Raw genomic sequence first — 21,212 nt, 5'->3', positions numbered from 1 at the left:
CTGCATAGCATCCATCCAAAGAAAAGGGAATATCTATAGTGCCAACAGATTTGAAATAGGTAGGACACAAGGTCATGTAGAGAACAAGAAGGGGAAAAAAATGGGACTGGTGCACTGAGGACCGGCAGAGAACAGTCTCTCGCAGAGGAGGTGGGGTGGGCAAGTAGATCTGAACAACTAGATTTTGTCCGAGGCAACCTTGGGAAGAGCTTGGAATTAGTTCTTACTGTGCTTGACCCTACCTCTTCCTCTTTTATTCTGACTCTGTTCATACTCCTGTAGCAGACAGTGGGTTACATTTACTGACATAACCCATTCCACCGTAAATAGCTTCGCTTTTCTGGTTAAAACCTTCTCTTGAGCAGAGACTGTTATTGCTAGTTATTGGGAAGAGGTAGGGTAGGAAAGGACAGTTAAATACTCATGATCATATAGAAAAAACTTTCTAGAGGCCTCAGAGGATTGACAGAAAAGGTATACAATTTCTATGGCTTGAGATCTACTAGCCTATTAAATAGATAGAAGTTTTCAGTAATTTGACAGATGGGATACTGTATAATGATTACTTTTATTCTCTTCCTCACCAAACTTTCCCCTTAGAAGTCTCCTTTTTATTCTCAGCATCTGAAATTACTTTGGTAGCAGCATAGCTGGAATTCCCACTTCAGCTAACTTTATTAGATACTATACTGCAATGTCTTCAGCCCAGTAATATTGCTAGATCTCAGTCTCTTTCAGTATTTAGTACATATCTACCTGTCATGTCTACAGTTTTCTAGGCTGTAGAAAAAGACATTGCAAAAGAGGGAAAGCTAATGTTTAGCAAAGAGCAGAAGAAATGACAGCATAAATTAAGCTCTAAAACCAGTTATTCATTCTGATGTAGCAGGCTATTTAAATTTATTCTGAAAGATCAATATTTTCAGATTTCCTGAATTTCCAGAGGCAATGTTTTCAATCTGAAAGGTTTTTAGTCTGGATGAGAGAGTGAGAAATACCAAGGGAGATGTACAGGAACCAAAGATAAGGTTTCAAAAACATCACATTGGAACATCTCTAGCTGTTTTAACTCCCAAGAACAATGAGTTTTACTGAAAGCCTAACATACAATCTATGCCATCTTTCACCTGTAATTTAGTTTTTGAAGATGTTTGCCTTCTCTCTCTGCATCGCTCATGGTCACTTAATCTCTGCTATCCCAGACAGTTCCCCAGGCTAGAGACATTTCTATCTGTCAGGTGCTCCTTCAAGGGGTTTCTAAGCTTCTCTGCACTTGTATGGGTAGTGATTTGTCACACATCTTTTGAGAGAGGAAAAAAACTGAATGCATTTAATTCAGCCTTAGTCACTCTTCCTGATTAAATAGAAGTATCTAGTGTTTAGGAATTCCTAAGAGTCATACCAGATCTTAGATAGTAAGAGGCACTCTCAGCATTGCTGAGTTTGTAACAAGCATGCAAATATGCGACTGCTTATCCTAAGTTGTCTTACTTCTGTGTATCTTAAGCTCCTGAAATATGTGCAAATGGAACACACCCCATATGAAAGATGCTGGACAAAATAAAGCTATAAAGTTTTCTTGAAGCAAATGTAAGAGCAGAATTGAAGTTGGCATCATTTTATTTCTTATGCTATTTAGTACCTGGTCAAGTATCCATCAGAGCAAAAGGGAATCTTGCCACACAAAAGTTAATTTGGGATAGCATGGTGCTTGGTAAAGAATATTTACACCGGACGGTAAGTAATTGGTCATCCATAAACAGAACACACACATCTGGGGGAACCTTCCTAGTTGTCTTTTCAACACTACTTATCTCTTAAAATGCAACATTCACAGTATGATGTGCATTTCTACAGTAACATTTAAAGCATCTTTGAAGTACTGTTTCCATATGCAGTGACACCACTTATGCACAATAGACACATTCCCTCCAAGAACCTGAATGTGCAAATCACAGCTAATTTTGTACCTGGTGTCCAAAATGATACATCATTTTGCAAGATATGCATATGCACTGTGCTCTCCATGTATATGCAATTGTGTTCCCCAGTCCTCTGTCCCAGCAACTTCTTTAGTATGAATTAGCTCTCTGTAAAACAGTACTTTGCTGTCTCAGTTGAAACACTAGGTAAAAACTCTTTCAAGGCAAATCTTGTAAATTAGTAGGCCAGCATTTTATCCTATTTGCATAGGTGGAGGCTCATAACTTCAAGCGTTATTTTGGACTTGCTTCACAGTAATGAATACAATCCAGTAGGACAGTTTTCCTAGATAAATTCTCAGCAAAGACTATCAAATTTGTCTCAATGTCTAAAGGAATATATTACTTCTATGGCACATTGAGTTTGCTCACTTAAGTGAGAAGTGAGAATCTGCAGTTGATATATTATGAAACGTGTTAAATACATGTTAGGATTTAACATGTGAAGGATCTGGAAAAAAATTAAGACAAGCTTCTTAATTATTAACTGTTGTTTGTTTGTTTCTATTATACCTCCAGAGCTTCTAAATGTGGCTCTTTTGAATAGAATGCAAAACTTTTTTATGTATAGTGATTTATTTTAGCTGAGTCACATTATTGGCTGATAAAGAACATTATTACTTTAAAATAAAGCATTTAAATTCCTCTGCTGATCAAAAGAGAACCACATAAATATATCTGATACAGGAACTAGCCTGCATGAGAGTATGCAGAGCTGGTCTTTGAGGTTTATAAAGTTCTTGCCTGTGAAGATATCCTTCCATTCAACATGCTAATTCTAGGATTGTTTTGGCATCAAGATTAAGATCAACTCAAATTACATCCATTTTTATTATGGAGATTCTATTGGAAAGTGTGGACTGTGTGTGTGATCAACAGAGTTAAGGGTTTTTTTATAGTATTAGAAGCTGTAGTTCACAGATAGTCTCTGGGACTCTTAAAGAATATGATCTTGGTCCATTGTTATTTGGACCAGTAAATAATACAAGGGATCTTGAGCTACTGGGGAAGGTATTAGATAGTCAACAATCTCTTTTTGGTCACCAGCCATTTGCCTTCAATTCAGCTGATTCTTCTGCCTAGCTGCCAATGTGAATTCATGGTCATTAGTGAAATAAATATGGGACACATTAATGTGCTCCTTCTTGGTAATCCCATCTCTGTTCCTGCTGGAGTCCCCTGTGATTCCGATTATCCAGCTTTATGCCTCATTGAAAATTAAGACTCTTTAAACTCTCTTGCTTATGCGACATAGAAATTGAAATCTCTGCCATTCTATAAATAACTTTCTTGAGCAAATGTGTAAAACTAAATAAAGAAAATCATCCAGAACTCTCAATTACATTTGACTTAGTAAAGCACCAGACCCATAAAAAGCAACACTGGAAGAAGCTGAAACACAAGCTTTATGTTTTGTCTCCTTTGGGGAGAGCTAATATAGAAACAATTACGCATCTTGAAAACAAGCTTAAGTTTACAGTCAGAAGTTGCTTGTTCAAGCCTAATCTAAATGTTTAAATTAAATCAAATTACAACATGAGTCTTCACAGGGTGGGGTTCAAATGCTAAAAGTCATATCTATTAAGTAAAGAGACGTCAATATACAGTATCTCTGGGAAGTACCTGAATCACCAAGTAGCAGAAAGAACTAAAATTTCCTATTGCAATTTAGTAAAATCATTTCATAGGTCATAAAGGGACAGGGAGGGAAACAGGATTCACTTAAAGCAGAATTAGTTTGCAGTTGCACGCCAAATACTGACACCTTCTTCAACTATAAGATTAGTTAGTGCAAATGAATAGTGGACACCGTTGTTCTCCCATATCTCCCCTTTGCATAGGGAAATGAAGAGTAGTTGGGGATCTTTGTAACAGTAAATACACAGCATGTAAACTCACTGGCAGTCCACCTCTGGCTCTGAGAAAAGGAAACTCAGCAATACTTCAGGTAGAAGCTGGTAAAAACCTTCTACTTGCCTGTACCTTCACTGTTTGTTTAGGATACTTTCAAATATCTTTGGAATTGTTTATGTAAATTAACATTTCTTTACTTAACTGAAGGTTATCGAAGACAAGAATCCACTAAAAATGTGACAGTGCCAGTTACCATATTAACACCAAAGGGAAATTTAGCCATTTGCACAATTACATAAACACACATAAATATGTCACACACAAGCATGCTAAAGCAACATCGATTAGTTATCAGAGTATATAGTCAAAAGTTAGCACAGCTAGTTTTACCACTGCCTTGCTGTATTGACACTGCCTTTGTCACCTGTCTCATGTGCAGGATGAAGCAGGAAATAGCAGGCTATAAAGTTGTAGGAACATGTAATTAAAAAAATATATCATAATGTACATTTTCAATGGGACCAAGGTGAAGTTGTGTAGACAACTCTCAGTCTGTCACTTGTTGATCAGTCATAAAAATGGAAACTTCTAGGCATCTAAAATCACCATAGCTCTTCCTACAACTTACAGGGATGATGAAAGTAGTGCATTATAACAAACATATGCAGAGTACCTCCTAGGCTCTCTAATAAGAAGAGTTCCTATGTCAGTGTTTATGTATTTGCCAATATTCCATCTAGTGTATATGATTTCAGGTTTTTAGAACATAAAAATGATAAGTTAAAATGAAGTGGAAGAAGGCTAATAAAAATGTTAAGCTGTGAATATAAATGCTTTATTCCTTTCAAACCAAAAGCAATTTCAGGCAAGTGTTGTAATTTTCTGTGTATCTGTACAGAATCTGACACAATCTGGCCCCAACCTAGTTAGTTAATTTTCATCTTCTGGAAAAACAGAAATTTAAAATCAGTACTAATCCTCATGTGCCCATTTATTTCTTATCTGCTCTCTGCTTAGCAGCTGCTTGACTGTGTGCAGCTGCTAAGTGCAGAACATGGTTGTGCACTCGGGTTGCAGTGTCCTGGTTGTTGCAGGGCTTGTTAGAGCCCTGAGGATGTATGTTCTTGGAAAGCGGCACAGCTCATTTCCCACTTACCACACTTTTTTTGCTTTCTTTCCTACATAGGACTCTCTTCTTCTTGAGAAAGCCTGAGAGTAACTTCACTTTTCACTGCCTTTGGGCACCATCTTGCAAAGTAGGGCTTGACTAAAGCAATACAGCCTTATGGCTAAAAATACACAGTGCCTTTGTGGTTCCAGGCACTGTCAAGTGTTCACACAACTTGTGGTGATGAAAGATTAACCAGACCAATTCCTTGTTCCCCATCCACCAAACCCACAAACAATGTTCATTTACTGCAGTTTTAGGAAAGAGAGAGGTGGCAGCGAGAAACCGGTCAGCAGTAAGTGCCCAGCAGCCAGAGCTGGTTGTGTGGGTGAATGAAGTTGGTGATATTCCTCTTTTCTTGTCATTTCCAGAGTTCCTGGCTTGAGCTGTTTGCAATTATGCCTTGCTGAGGTGTACAGGGCAGTCCATATTTCACATAACTAGTTCACTCTGTCATCACTCTGGCTCAGGAAGCCAACGCTGCATTAATTATAGTCTCTTACATTTTTAAGCCTGTCTTCAGAATAGTGGGGACTAAAACATGATTTAAAAAAAATGACGAAGAGAGCTTGATGTTTTGAAATCATGTCATTTCAGAATTTTGATTATTACACAAATGATCTCTTCAGAGTCATTGGGTACTCAGATTCTGCGAGTTCAGGCTCACGTGAAAATGTGGGCAGGATCTGCTCTGCTCTTCCCAGAGCTCTGTTAGAGAATTGTGGCTGGAAAATTTGAGAGCACCTCAGTGTCTTTCTGGTGGCCATTTCACTCTTCTGTGGTTCAGAAGTTCCCAAAAGTCTGAAAACACTTTTTTGAGTCACTCATAGTGAATGAACTGCACCCATGTTATAAGACAGAATATGGTTTCTGATTTCCTTCTTTCCCATTCATTTAGATTTCAACTCAGAAATATGAATGTTATACAACAGTGACATGGAACTTGTTAAATAAAAATACACCGCTGTTTTACTATCCCCAAATGAGCCCGAGAGCTTGCTGCTTGCTTCCTACCTTTCGCTGATTTCCCTGATCCTTTTTCAGCCGTTTTCATGGTTCTCTAGCCTTTTCAGCATTAGCATATCATTCTTTCCCAGTCTTCGCTCCTGCGTTGCTCTATATCATAGCTGGCTCGGGGCCCATGGAAAGGTACTGGACTGACAGCACTAGAGGCAGAAATTAACACCTATTTGGCAGATGAGAGAGCGAATAGTAAAAATAGTGGAAGATTCCTTCCACTGTTGCATCAGCAAACCTGGCTTTCAAGGCCTTTGGCAGAAGAAGAATGAAAATCTTACATTTATGAACTTGGTTAGGGAACAAATTTTAGAGAAGGAAGCCTTATGGCGATGACAGTGGTTTTACGGTGTAGTTACTAGTTCAAAGGGAAATACTTTGAAACCACTGACCATGAAAGACCACTAACCAGCAGTATCTTCATCGCAAGATCATTGCTCATCTGGAGTGAAAAGAAACTAATAACCTGGACGTGAAAATTTTCTTTTTTTTTTTTTTGTTTATATACTAATTCGAGTATACTGAGACTTTCTCCTAGATATCTTCCCTGCAATGTTCTTTATAATTCTCACTTCCCTTCAACTCTCCATTTCTCTTGTTTGCTTCCCCAGGGTAATTCAGTCTATTTTTATTTTCTTCTCCCCTACGCATGTTCTTGTAGATGCATCCTCTCCATCCCCATACCCCAGCCAAAACTTCCCTCCCTCCCTTCCATATTAGCTTATGGAAGGTCATAGCTTTGTAGTCAGGATTTAAGCTACTTCTCTGATAAAAGCCTGATTTCCAGACAATTATATTTCCCCAAATTTTTCCACAAAATAATCTGATTTGCCTAAAGTGTTACATGTTACATCACATCTTGAAGTTTTGGGGGGTTTTTGCTGAGAAATTTAATAAATATCAGAAAAAGAATGTTACAACAAGTATGTTTTGAACATGGGGAAGCTGTTTACTTTGAGAAATGGTTTTTAATATAGCTTAGGCCAGTCCTGTATATTTGCTTAGAAATACTCAGTAGGTTTTATTTTGTAGATCCTCCTAGGAAATTTATAGTCCTATTAGTCTGGAGGCAAATAGGCTGCATCTATACTAATAAATTCAAAGAACATGCCAGGCACTGGAACACAATGGTCCACGTTGGTAAATAGTTCCCTGCCATATCAACAGTTTTCCCTCCATCCCCGAAACAATTCCTGGGCACTGCTTGGTAGTTATAACAGTCAGGGGACCACTCCTAGGATAAAGCTTGCTTGCAGCTACCCTGTTTTAGTGGCTAAGGCTGTTTACAAGCATGGACAGCTCTGTGCCAGCTGGAGCTCAGGATCATTCCTGGACCTGTTTATTTTACTGGAATAGATGTAGGCTTAGTGGGCAGGGAACAGAAAGAAGTATAAACCCACGATCTTAACACAGCTAATGGTGTGATCCAGACAGATAATAAGAAATGGGGGAGGAAACATCATACATGTCTAAGAGGAGGCTAAAGATGAGAGCAGAAGATTGGCAGGTGTGAGTGTTAGTCCCTTCCTAAATTATTCTATGATTTCATTTGTGAATGAGTGAATGTTTTGTATTCTCAAAATAAGGGGAACTTGAAGAATAATGATTTATCCCAAATTCCAGCAGGATCAAGCAGTAGGACTACAATAGGTGACTGCAAGAAACTAGACAAAGCATATAAGGTGTAGGCTTTGTACACATACAAGAGAGATGTACAGAGGAAAAAGGAGAGATCTTTTTATTTCAGATGTGACTGGTGATTTTGATGCACGCTGTCATGTACACTTTAAAAGTAGTTGATATTTTTCAAAAGCGGAGGCCCATGATTTTTTGAAGATCAGTAAGATATTTTATGTTGAGCATACCCCAAACTTTGACCTTAATCTGTATGGATAATTAGTTAGCAATAGAAAGGGAGAGGAGGGCTCATAAACTGAGAGTATTTATTCTACCATTATTTTAACCAGAAAGCTAATGAAACTGTCAAATATATTTATATATACATACTTGTTTTTCTGCTTTTTAACTAAAAATTACTGATGTGGTCATTATTCCTCATTGTTAAAAAAACCTTTCTGCATCTAGCATGACAAAAATATGCCAAGACTTTAGCCTGGTATGATTTATAGTGCCTGAGTTTTAAACCCATGAAAAACTGGTTTGCTGACAGATCTTTACCTCCTCATGAGTTATTTTTCTTTTTATACTTTGCTCAGAAAACAGCAAGTGAGATTTATATTTATTGTGGTTTCTCGTGAGCTGAGTGCAATAGATCTGGCCAGCTGTTGAGAAGTCTCTTTCCCTCTGTGCTAGGGCTTTCACCCTTGCAGTCAACGTACACAGTTTGCAAGCACAGAGAGCTGAAGCAAAGGGAGAGGCAAGGCATGGAAAGGAGAAAAATTAACTTTACAGTAAACACAAGTCTATACTAGCCTCTGCCCCTGTGAAGTGCCAAGGTAACTGCCATCTTCTGGTGTCTTTTGCTGCTGGTGGGTGTCACTGGTCCAGCAGAGAATTCTCAGTGGGATGTATGTAATTTTGGAAGCCATCTAAAGTACACCCACTGGCAGGCTGTTGTGAAGGATGACTCTGTTGATATACAACTTTCAGTAGACAAGAACCAAACAGAAAAAAACAAACAAACCCCCCAAAACTGCTTCCTATTTACCTAATTAGTGAGACATGGTTGTCCTATGCCATTTCTCTTTCATCAGCTTTAAAAAAAAATAAAGATATGGGTATGACCCTTAAGTAGTCCATCTTGTATATATATCCTCTAATATGAGAAAATTGTTTCTTCCAAACTCTATCTCTTCATGCAAAGTAAAGATTAATTTCCAACCAGTCTGTTGAGCATCCCATGAACAAATGTAATGGAATTCACTTTAGAGTCTAAAGAAACGGTAGTAATATGTAGACTGGAGGGAAAAAACAGCTCATACATCTGTGTCTGCTTGTAGCAAGGCTGTGTCTTGACTGTAGTTTGGACTGGCTGCTTAGATGAAGAGCTAGGATTTTAACAATGCCAAGATCCTCACCATAGAGGGAGACAGACCTTTTTTTCCTATTTGGTTTGCCCAGTGTTAGTTTTAAAATATTTATTAGATGCCAGTTCATTCTGGGGCCTCTGCAGGGTCTGAGTATGACTGGCTGCTCTTACAGTTTCATGTTCATCGCACCATTCATAGAAAAACAAAGTGGAAGTATTCTAGGGCAATATAAAAAAAATCTGTTTTTTTATTTAATAACACAATTTTAAATACACATATGGACACACACATCTTTCACCCATTCTTTCCACTGAATATTAAGATTTTCAGCAATTTCACATCAGGTTTAATTTCTATAGTCCACATTGTAATTTTAAATCACTTGAAATTGCCTTCTAAAAACATGTAGTCCAACAACCTCAGGCCTATATCTCATCAGGAGCTTGATGCTGCATCTCATAGGTGGAAGACAAAACATGGTGAAGTAGAACAGGGAATACAAAAGCAATACATTGAACACAATGCTAAAAGAGGCCTCGTGGCAGAAGAAAAGCCAGAGGAGTTCTTATTCTTTAAAGATACTTCATTCATATGCTGAGAATCATGCTGAAAGCCATGTACTCTAAATTCCCCATTCATAACTCAGTCCTTTTTTGTACCTTCTGGCCATAGGATGGAATCAGGTATGCAATGTGTATGAGACTTTTCCAGGTGTGAAGAACCATGTCTAGTCCTTAGCTTTACTGATGCTCACGTGTTCCTGGTGTTTGATTTTGCTCAGGATCGTAACCATTCAATGCACAGGCTGCACATAGCAGAATTATTTGCAAAGTCAAGGCCCACATTATGTAAACTGACTAGGACTAAACATCACCCAAATATCTAAGTTCTTAGAAATGGCATCAATAATACTATTGCAAATGCCCACCTTAGTTGCAATTAAACCACCGTTCCTGTATGGTGGTAAGATGACAATGACAGCGATGTTGAGAATGATATTTTAGACCAAAACACAATTCAGTCAGGACACATTTTATTACTGGCAGGATGTTAGCATCTTGGCTGGATCAACCTCAAGCTCAGCTAACTAAACTGAATGCATCAATGATTCCTCCTAGACCTGAATCTTCCCCCACTAAATATTACAAGTAGGCCCAGAGGTAAATATTTTGCTGGCATAGGTGCATCAGTGAGGAAGGTGGTTAGAAAATACCTTATCTGTAACTAGGAGCTGCAGCAGAGAAAAACCATGAATATAGGCACAGCTATGTTTTCAAAATGTCCCTTTGTCTATTTAATTTATTCTATTTGGGAAGACATTTTACTTTCCTTGACAATGTAAAATGAGCTTCTGGTGGGAGGGTGGGGGTGAGGCTGGACATGGCAAAGCTGAAAGGGAGGGCTGTTAGTAAAGCTGTTTTGGGATAATAAACATATCTAAAGCTGAGAGAAGCCTTACTGAATCATATAAAGTAATTTCTGTAAAATGGTTGCTTCAAGAGGTGGCTTCATCTGCTGAGTGACTCATTCATAAATATGCCAAATTCTTTGATGACTTAAATACTAGTTAACCTCAGTAAAGGCAATCAGGTGCATGAAGCATAAGAGAACTCAACATCTTACTCACAGAAATGAGTCAGCAGGGATGTAGATCTTGCAGCCTCTCTGAGTACTTCTGGATGTTTCAAGGTGAAATATCATATAGTATTAGTAGAATGCAGGATCCCTTACCCGAGTAGAAGGGTATTGCAGCTTCTCCATTTTGCTGTTTGCTCTAATCGAAAGCAATATAGAAAAACACTTCCAAAATTAAACTGTGACTCAGCAGTCTTCTCACCCTGTATTTCCAATGACAATTCACGCTTTCCCTTTCCAGGCTAGATTTGCAAATAGCTGATTTGCAATCACACCCAGAAACCCACATGCCCAGCACCCTACATTGTAGCTACACTTTGCAGTACATGCAGAAGTCTGTCTGCAAGCTATGATCCTATACATACATATAAAGGAAGGCTTGTGAAATTTTGGCAGCAAATGTAAGTCTTGAAGCAATGTAGACAAATAATAATTAGAATTTGCAAGTGACATGGAAACCTAATTTTGGTGTTCCTTTATACTGGCTTGGAAGTACTACATCAAAAGGTATTTGACAGCCTACCTGTTCAAAAGCTGACAGCATCCGAAGTAGAGGGTGCGCTGTGTGAAACTGAATCCAGGGGCTTCAGGTGATAAAGTAAAGCACAATCTGGCATAATGCAAAGAATGAGGGCACACTGTATTTTTTAGAAGTGCTTGGTGTTCCTGTGAAGCATGCTCTCGCTCTCTCTTTTTTTTTCCTCACTCTTCTTTTTTCTTTCTTTCCTTCCGTGAACAATTTGGTCAGTGCTTGCAGAGGCTATTTTAGCCCCAGGGATTCTCACACATACTTCTGTTGACAGAGCTCTTGTGCAGCAAGCAAGTCGAAATGCCTTTTGTCAAGGATCTGTTCATTTCTTTTTCTGCTCTGCCCCAACGCTTGGAGGATCTTTTGGCTACTAACTGAGTTGTTACGCTGTTGGAAATTAACTGAATTGAAAAATATGGGGTTACCTTGCAAAACAGGTAAAATTATAAGCAGGAAAAAAGTCCTAATTCCTAATTGGTCTATGTGTCTCACATTCTTTTGGCTTGTTTTTTTAATTTGTCAAGGCAAGATTGTTTAAATCAATGGAAACTATTAACCAAAGTTACTGTAAAGGGGAAGCAAATGCGTTAGGGGCAAAGGGGTAAAAACTCATTATTTTAAATGAGTGGTGTTGCACTGTTTCAACCAAGATCAGGACTTGATATGCTAGTTTACTATGTCAGTTCAAGTTTAAATTGACTTAATAAAAAGTAAGAAAATTCCACACATTCACATGCTTTGCAATGCCAAAATACATAATGGGTATTGAAATGTACTACTTTTGTCAGTGTTTGCAAAATTAGTTTAGGTGACTTGCTATTATAGTAGCCTTATGAAATAAAGCATAATCATTTGCCCCAGAAAACAATTCTCAATAAAATAGAAATGAGACTATCAATATTAAAATCTTTGTAAAATCCTCCTATTTAATGGCTAAGCTTAGTATGTGCTTTTTGTGTGATCTTTGTCCAAAACTTAATGAGTTTTAACACAAATTTTCATTGTCTGGGCAAAGGAGAATCAGGCCAACAGATCATGATGCACAAAAATCTGAGAGTATGCACATATGCATTTGCTTTTATCAGATCATAAGAGAACTTTCTTTCCATAGCATTTCACTAGCTACATCATAAATCTTTATTAATTTATTCCTGATTTGTAAGGAGCTCTCCTTAGAGAATAAAATTCAGGTTGTAAGATTTAAACTCCTATATATGTAAAAAGTTGTAGTTGATTGGATGCTACATTGTACATTTTACCTTAGAAAAAATTCCTTTTTTGCTTTGTTTGGTGCTCTTCCTAAAGTTGTTTTGGAGTCGGTTTTAGCTGGACAGTTGAATGTTAACTGAGGTATACCCTACATTGCCCCTTCCGCTCTGAAAAAAGCCCACAAATGCCTGTGAGATTTTTATTTTCCAGCAATATCTTTACCTACACTAGTGCCTAGCAGTACAGTTAATGCTACAGTATAGATTTAGAATAACCTAAGCACAAGAAATGAATTTCCTTATTTATAAAGCTTTGAAGAACTTTTCCAGAAAGATTATTATTTTTTAGAACTTGTAAGTGCATACTTTCACAGTTTTGGTGATAATTATGTTATTTTGAAGGTCTGAGTTATGGGCCTTTTACTAAAAGGACAAATTTAGCTCTGAATGTATAGACCTCTGTGAGTTACTCATTTTGTAATGGCAAAGATTTCCAAGTCCACAGCTCTGCCAAATATATGCCATTTTTAGAAGCTATAAATGTATAAGTAAATCTCTATAAGATATGGAATTTGATATTTTGTATAAGAGGTTTTTTTTTTTTCCAGTCACTGCAACACTGAGTGAAGAGATATGGTCCACAGGATGAATACGGGTAAACTCACATTCCATCTTCTTTTCACTGCCTGTTCATAGATTTCTTGCCACACTTGCACAAAACCAGCCTGCTCCTGGGTTCTTTCTTTGTCCCAGTCTCATCACAAGGGAAGAACAAAAAAAACAAAAAAACAACCAAGAGTCCAGTGGAGTAAGCAAATCTAATAAAAGGAAAAACTTTTTCATGCCTTTTTTAATTAAACTGTAGAAATTACAGCTTCACGCCACACACAGTAAAACTGGAAATCATTCTAGACAAAGAACTTAGCAAAATTTAAAAAGAAACTGGACATTTATTTTGGATGCTAGGAAAATCCAGAGATAACTAATAATACAAATTTTTGCAGGGATCCTAACTCCTGTTTGGGATCTAAAGCATCATGTTAAAATATCGGAATTAAACAAAATACCCATGCTTTCCTACTTCAGAATTCTTGTAGCTTCTTCTGGAGCATTTAACACTAGTCTGTTACAGCAAAGATATTCCTATGAATGCACAGCTGTATTCCTACAGGGTGTCATTACAGCAGAGTCTGCTCGGCAGCATCAGCTGAACTGAAGAGGGTCCAGGGAACAGGCCAAAGTTGGGCAATTTCTGCCAGAAGAGTGAAAGGGACAATAAAAAAGGGCAAAACTGGGAAAGAGAGTCTGGGGGGAGACTTGGAAACTTGAGGATTGCTATTCCTGCTGGAATTATCAAGATGTGAGGAACAGAGGCAACGACCAGCAGTGACGGCTGATTAACACATCCCATCCTCTCCCTAGATAGCCACAGAAGCAGCCCCAGACAAGCCAGGGTGAGCAATGAGGCCACAGCTCTTTGCTTGACTTTTGGGGAGTCCTCTGCAAGAGGCAAATTTCCTTCACTTACTTACATCTGGCTCTGCATGGCAGGCTGGAAGTGTGGTTGCTAGCAGCTTGCCTCCTAGCAGGGTACTGGTTGCCAGTGGATTCAAAAACAAAGGTAATGGCTCATAGAGGCACAGATAATACTCAATTTTCACTTCAGATGGCAGGAAGTTTTTTCACTGTGCCTAAAGTATAAAAAATACTATGTGAAATATTAGTTATTCCAACTGTTCCCTATAAATAATGTGTTTTCTACTTCAAAGGCATTATGCCCAATTCCTATAACGTTAGGGAGAACCAAAGGTGTTCAGGGACTTCTGAAACTGAAGTCACTTCTATTTAGGTGGCTAACTGTAGGAAGCTCCTGAAAAAATGTGGGCTTCAAATGTTGGTTAGTCATTCACATGTATACATTTTAATCTATTAATACTGTAACAAAGATGTGGGGGTGAGATTCTTCTGCTTCTATTTACCCATGCAAAAGCTGGTGACCAGTGTAAGCTTTTTGTCTAGACTTCCTTCAAAGTTTTGGATAAGGTAGTCATGCCAGGAGGGAGATTCATCCCATCCCAAAATAGGTAAGCAAGATAAGTGAGAGGATTTACCTTCTGGAAGCATCCTTCTGTATCTACAGACTGTAGCAAGCATCTATACAGTTAATTTACAATAACATGTCACTTTTAAATGGCTGAAAATAGGTGAGAGGAAGTCCACCTAAAGCATGTATATCTGCATCCTCACACCTTTTGCATCTGAAGTTCAAATGACAAAAGATAATATAATGAATCTGGATTTTCTATATATGTACAATATTCTTTCTGTTACATTCTTTCTATAACATTAAAATGTATACTGACCAACGATAAAATATGCCTAGCTGGTATGCATTGCTCAGTTTATGGCGCTTGCAGTGACAAGCATGTCACGTGCCAGCATCTCACTTTGCCTGCTTACTGCTTTGACAATGACAGTGCTGCCTTCTGACATGTCTTTCTCATCACTGACAGGCTTGCCACATACATCAAAGGCTTAAGCTTCTCTTCTTATTTTGAAAAGCTTCTGTTCTGCTTTGTTGTCTCACAGATGGAGTCCTGAAACAATCATTAAAATAAATGCTATCAATATTCAATCTGTCACGAAAAGTAAATTACATATATGGGTCAATGTAAGCTATTCAGTGATGCAAGATCAGTTCTTCAGATGCACGTTTCTTCCCACACGTTGGTGGTCCACAGAGTAGATGCGAGCGCAAAAGTTAGGATTGATCCAGATCAGACACACAGCCAACTTTAATTTAGAACTGAAGCTCTTTGTATTTTTAGCCTTCTCTTTTTGGTTTCCAAATGTATTGGAAATGGACAAGTGCTACAAACCACTGGCAATTCAGAGAACCAAGAGACAGAAAATTATAACTATATTAAAATGTATTTTGTTTTGTGTCCATTCATTTGGCTCCTTGCTCTTCCCTATGACATTTTAATAGCTTTACCACAACAGTGTATGAGTTCTCAATGATTTAACAGACAATAAGAATACAGTGAACAGAAGTATGTTTAGGTAACAAACACATATCTAACAAATATCAGTTTGAATGAGTCCAATCCGTTGTGTCAGCAATCAAAGTAAAGTCAATATTTAAAAACATTTCTGCATTTGCCACTTCTTTCCTAATCYGTAAGGTAAACAACTCAAAGTTCTCAGGTTTTAAATTCATTTAATCTGCATACATCAAATATTTTTGAAGAAGAGCTGTGTTTAAATTTGATGTTGGAATTTTATACTTTAGTATCACTCTCACTGATGCACTCCAAAGCAAGCATGTTACCATCAATAATTTTTTTTTTTTTTTAATTTTCAGGAACAGCGAGAGTTCAGATCATTTGTACGAGAATCCAGGTATTAATAATAATTGTGTGATCATGTTTTTGAAAAAATAAGAAGGTATTTCCTGGCTACATATGTGGAGTTATGTTAAAAAAACCATGAAGTCATTTTGATCTCTGATGGATGAAAATTGTTGGAATGGAAACTAACATTTATGAAGAAGAACTAGGCTCACCTTATCTTACATCTGCCAAGTGCCTGGGGACTCCAAAGGAAGCCAAGTATGAAGAATACCAAACAAAGACAGAAGAACAGGAAAGTCCATCTGCATTTCATAATGATTTACTGGAATCTGAGTTGAGTTTGTCATCTACATCACCCTTGTTAGACTACAACAGGACATCCTTGGAACCTGGCGTGGTTGCCGGCTGTGTTAGCACCCCTGATCAGCCTGAGACAAAGCAGCTTTGTGAAGAATTATTGAGTCCTTCAGGGCACAAGCCCAAGGAAGATCCTTTAAACCTTCCCTCACACACAGAATGCCCACTCCTTCCACAAAAAAATTCAGACTGGAAACCCAAAAGACATTATGAGATCAGAGTCATAAAACACAAACCAAGTGCTATCACATTTTCCAATTTTGAATTTTTATCACATGAAGCTAACACTAAACTCCATATTTGTGAGGTAGCAGAAGGAGTAGATTTTTCATCTGGAGAGGAAGAAGCAGGTGGTAGAGGTGGTGATGATGTGTTTACAGAACTGCCAAGGTATGAGGCATTTTTCAATGGTCTTCATAAAAGGAATGTTTCCCAAAGAAAACAAGCTAAACATGAACCTACCAAATATCAACACATCTGTCATTTAGAAGACTGTAGTGATCATTCCGAAAAGGAATTGAAGGACTATGGCAAGGAAGAAAAACACATGGAGCTGGAGGTAATACAAAGCTACTCTTTTGTTCCAAGCATGTTTTAAATAACTTAATACTTTAATTTAAATAATTTAATTACTTACTACCATTTAAGTTTGGTTAGTGGGGGAGAAGGAATTTCACAAGTTATTATACAGGGTTAGCTGATGTGAACAGAACTGTTCAACATAATTGGTCATTTTAAAATAAAATGGTGATTACAGTACACAATCTTTTAACATAATTTTCTGCTGCTTTTCATAGGGTATATGTTTGTCTGTCCCTCACACATAACATTTCTATTTTAATCTTTGGGGGTTCCATGAATGGATCCTTTTCTTCTTTTTTGTGGTAAATTTTTACTAATAAAGCAAAATGCATCAGAATCATTTATGCTGGTTTCTGCTGCACTGTTAACAGAAAAGCAGCTGTAAACTGGACTGTTCAGATATTTTTAAGGCTGCTTCACAGAATCAGAGTGGAACAAAGCAGTTGGAATGCACCAGTCAATCTGACTCAATAATCCTTTTTTATTTAAAAAACCTTGCAAAAATTAAATTCCTCTACTTTATAAATATGTTTGTTAATTAAAATAAACATGTAAATAGAACCATAGCATAATTTAGGTTGGAAGGGATCTTTGGAGATCATCTGGTCCAACCTCCTGTGCAAACCAGGACTAACTCTGATGTTAGAAAATATCTGAAAATACAGTTACAACCTAGTGGATTTTCTACCAGTCAAAGGATTTTTGCCGTATTTTCTCCAAATTATATATCAAGAATATAAACTCACAGTAAAATATACTGTACATTAAAAATGTAATGATAGCCTTTTAAATGAGACCAATCTATTTCTTCAGACTGGCCATGTTTCCATTAGTCTGAACTTCAAACTTTGGTTTTCTATTTTCTCTTTCTTTTTAAAATGGGAACATTGGCTCAGTTTCCTCTGCTCCTACAAGGCTGTATATCACACCGTATAGAGCACATATTCCCAGGCATTCCCTGTGTCCATTGACAGTTCAAAAGGGATAGAGCTAAGTGTACTGTGAGGGCAGAGTATATTTCTTCACGATGAATACTGGAGTTTTTTAGTGTAGTGGCAGTGCAGCACTGCTCCTTCTAACCCACAGCGCTGCTTCTGTTAAACAGCAGTGTCTTCTGTTTTCTTACTTCATTAAAATAATATACAGGATAGGTGACAATATCTAGTCTATAATAAAATAAAGCAAGCAAGTTGTTTATATCTATACTGGTCTACATCATGATGCTTTGTAGACTAATGCCCAAAATGAAAATAAGAAGGTTTAGGACAAATCAAAACCACTCTGTAATAAGAATCATCCAGCTATAATATAACCTTTTGTGAAAAACAGGCTGGAGTAAATTAGCTCTGTTTTGGAAGTGGAGGAATAGGAGCTTTCCAAGTGAGTTCTCACTAGTCTGGAGAATAAGGAAAGCTTTCCCCTGATCCCAGCTGGTGACAAACCAAATGCTTGGAGCTAAACATGTTTATCTTTGGAGAAGTTCAGCTCTGGTACAAAAATATGAAGTGATTCCAAATAATGGGGAAAACAAACCCTTAAAATTCCAACATTCCTGAACTTGTGGCACAAATTAATCTTGAACTGCCAGGTCAGTCATACCTTTCCTTCCTCTCTCTTCCCCTCCTCCTTTTTTATTATTTTCCACGTAAGTCAGCTTTATGGCTTGAAATTCTGTGTGGTGCCTTGTTTTTTATTCAGTGTGTTTCAGTTTTTCTCTACCTATAGTTCTCCTTTTACTTCTAGTGTGTATAATATAGGGTTGCTTAACTAATGTCTGATTAAATCAAAGTAAAAGAGTAGAAGTGGGAGAATAATGTCTAAATTAACATGAAAATTGTGATATATAATACTTAATTACTTCTCTCCCTTAATCTGTCTCCAATTTTGGGAGACTAATTCTGCCCCTAACTCAGTGGGAGTTTCGCAGTTGTCTTCCACACTGATCCCAACTTTACTGAGGAAACCCATCAACTCACAGAGAAATAAGCCAGATTTTTATGATTTGTTCACAGCAGCTAATATTAGARAACCTAGGCCCAAAGATTCTTCCAAAACATTGCACCTTTTGATGCAATACTGACCCAGAGATATTCTTGTGACATACAATTTATTAAATAATTACATTGCTATTATAACCAAGGCTTGCTTCCTCATGTACTCATGAACAGTAATACCTACATTCCATTTAATGTAAATATAGACCAAGATGCATGCACAACATCCCTTGGATTCTGTTTACTGAAGGTCATTCGTGTAGATAAACGGGAAAGGCCAGGGGCTGTTGTCATTTAGTTTACTTTATGTCCATGTCATAAAATAAACTCAAGGATGCAGCTTGTAGTGCAAAATAATGGATTATAAATTGCCAGACAAGCATGTGAAATTACCTAGTAAATCTCTGAGAATGTGTCAAAACATTTCAAAAACTGTACAGATGCAATGCTGCAGTCCTGGTTTTGATTTTCTTCTATGTAAATAGGTACGTATCATTCTAGGAAAGCCTCCAAGAATATAAAAAAAAAAAAAGGACTATCTTGTCTCTGAAATTTCAGCAGCAGTCATGCATTAATATTCAGAATAAAAGCTCTCCCCATGACTCTAGTTCAAACCCATGTTAAGCAAATGTGTGTCATTGTCAAGTTAATACTATTATTTAGAAATGGGGCTGTGGAGAAATCTTTCCAGTGGAAAGGAATTAGCTAAATAAAGACAGCATGGAGTAAAAATATTGTCAAAAGCAACCATTATTGCTAAGCCCCAGACTTAAAAATAGTATAATAAACAAATCACCTTGGTCATACAGATATGGACTATCAAACGTAACAGCCTGACTGATATCCTGGCTAAATCCTTGCTACTACAGCTCACAGTGAAACGGTGATTAGAATCTGCCCTGCAGGGGCATTCCTAAGTAAATGTACATGCTACAGACTGCAGAGGGATGCACTGCAGCAGATCGCCTATTTTATGTATAGAAACAGGAGAATCTGTCACCTTCTGCACTCTGGGGAACATTGTCCCTTGCAGGCAGTCACAAAGAGCAAAGCTGGCGTCAAATCTGGTCTTAAATAGCTGTTACAGGCATTCAAGTGATAATTGTTGAGCTTCTTCTTTCATACTAATTAATAAGCAGAGAAGAATCTCCAAATACACTGAACAGTAAACAAGTACAGTGAAGAGGTGAAAAACACAACTTGTGTATGCTGCCAACGCCATTACAAGTGGAAGAAACACTGCTGAAAACAATTCATACAATGGTGTCTATTAAAAATGTTCCTTCTTTTCTAAAGGCATACAGAATCTTTCAGTTCTATATGGTACAAGATAAATGACGCCTCTGTTCAATTTATGGACTCACTATGGTCCCTCAGTTTTCATTCTTAGACCAGTCTCATATATATTTCCTGTGGTTTCTCATCAAATTTAAATTTGGCAACAGTGTCTTCTTTTCAGGAGTCTGGAATCTGCAGTATATTTAATGCCCAAATATCTTTCTTAAAAGGAACTTTTATTTTAACTGAAGGAGAAAAATTTTAAACATTTAAAAACAAGTCTGTGTACATGTCTGAAATATCAGCCAGGTTATTCCTCATTTTCTGATGGCAGTTTAGGTGACATCATCGCTAACACAGCACTACAGAGATTCTGACTTCCTTAAACATGCTAGTGAGCTTCTGCATCCTTATTACAGACCTTTCTCCTCTGCCCACCTCCCTTGCAGAATTGGCCTTTTATCTTGAAAATGAGATTTTTTTTTAAATCATTAATGTCCTCCTGATATTATTTATGATTGTTGTGATTTGTTCTGTCCAAATATTTTCTCAGCAGCTCTGAAGTGGTATCTTGGGCTATTCTTCCTAGCTTGTTTTTTTTTATATGTCTTCATATTAAACTACATACACTATTTGTCCCTATAACCAGCTCAGTATGCAGTGGCAATAAATTATGCAGAATAGCTTCTGAAACATAAGAGCACGTTTCTAGATCTCTACTTTTTCAAACCTGTACTGAGCTGGGCCCAATCGATCATCATATCAGGAACTACTATGCAACTTTACATTAGTAATCTATCTTTATCTATTCTTACATAGTCTCAAAACAATGTGGGTTACTTTCAGGAGTAAATTTCAGTCAAGTAAAAAAATAGGTGTTTGACAGGTGTTAGGCAAAAAAAGAGGATTATTAAATCCTACTATTGACAAAGTGAATAATCATGCATCTTCCCTCATCTCAGTGATTGTACAGAAATCCTGCTCATGCCCGTGGCTGCTGTAGTGAGGCAAGCATAGTCTCATCAACAAGGCAGCAAACTGGAAACCCTCTCTGGGGCAGTTTCAAAGCATCCTTTGGAGAACCCATCTTAGCTGTTGAGACACACAAAACACAGGTTTCTGTCTCTAGTGACGTTACTTAGGGCACCTAAGTAGGGTGTCAAGGCGCTCTCTGTAGTATCAGAGGGAGAAGGGGCATCCTAAGGCCAGCCAGGAAGCCCAGAGGCTGGAAAGGGGACCCACGTAGAGGTAACTGCTAGAGCATG

This window comes from Apteryx rowi, unplaced genomic scaffold, assembly GCF_003343035.1.
Source record: "Apteryx rowi isolate R43461 unplaced genomic scaffold, aptRow1 scaffold_943, whole genome shotgun sequence".
NCBI classification, from domain to species: domain Eukaryota; kingdom Metazoa; phylum Chordata; class Aves; order Apterygiformes; family Apterygidae; genus Apteryx; species Apteryx rowi.
Note: the sequence above shows the minus strand (reverse complement) of the source record.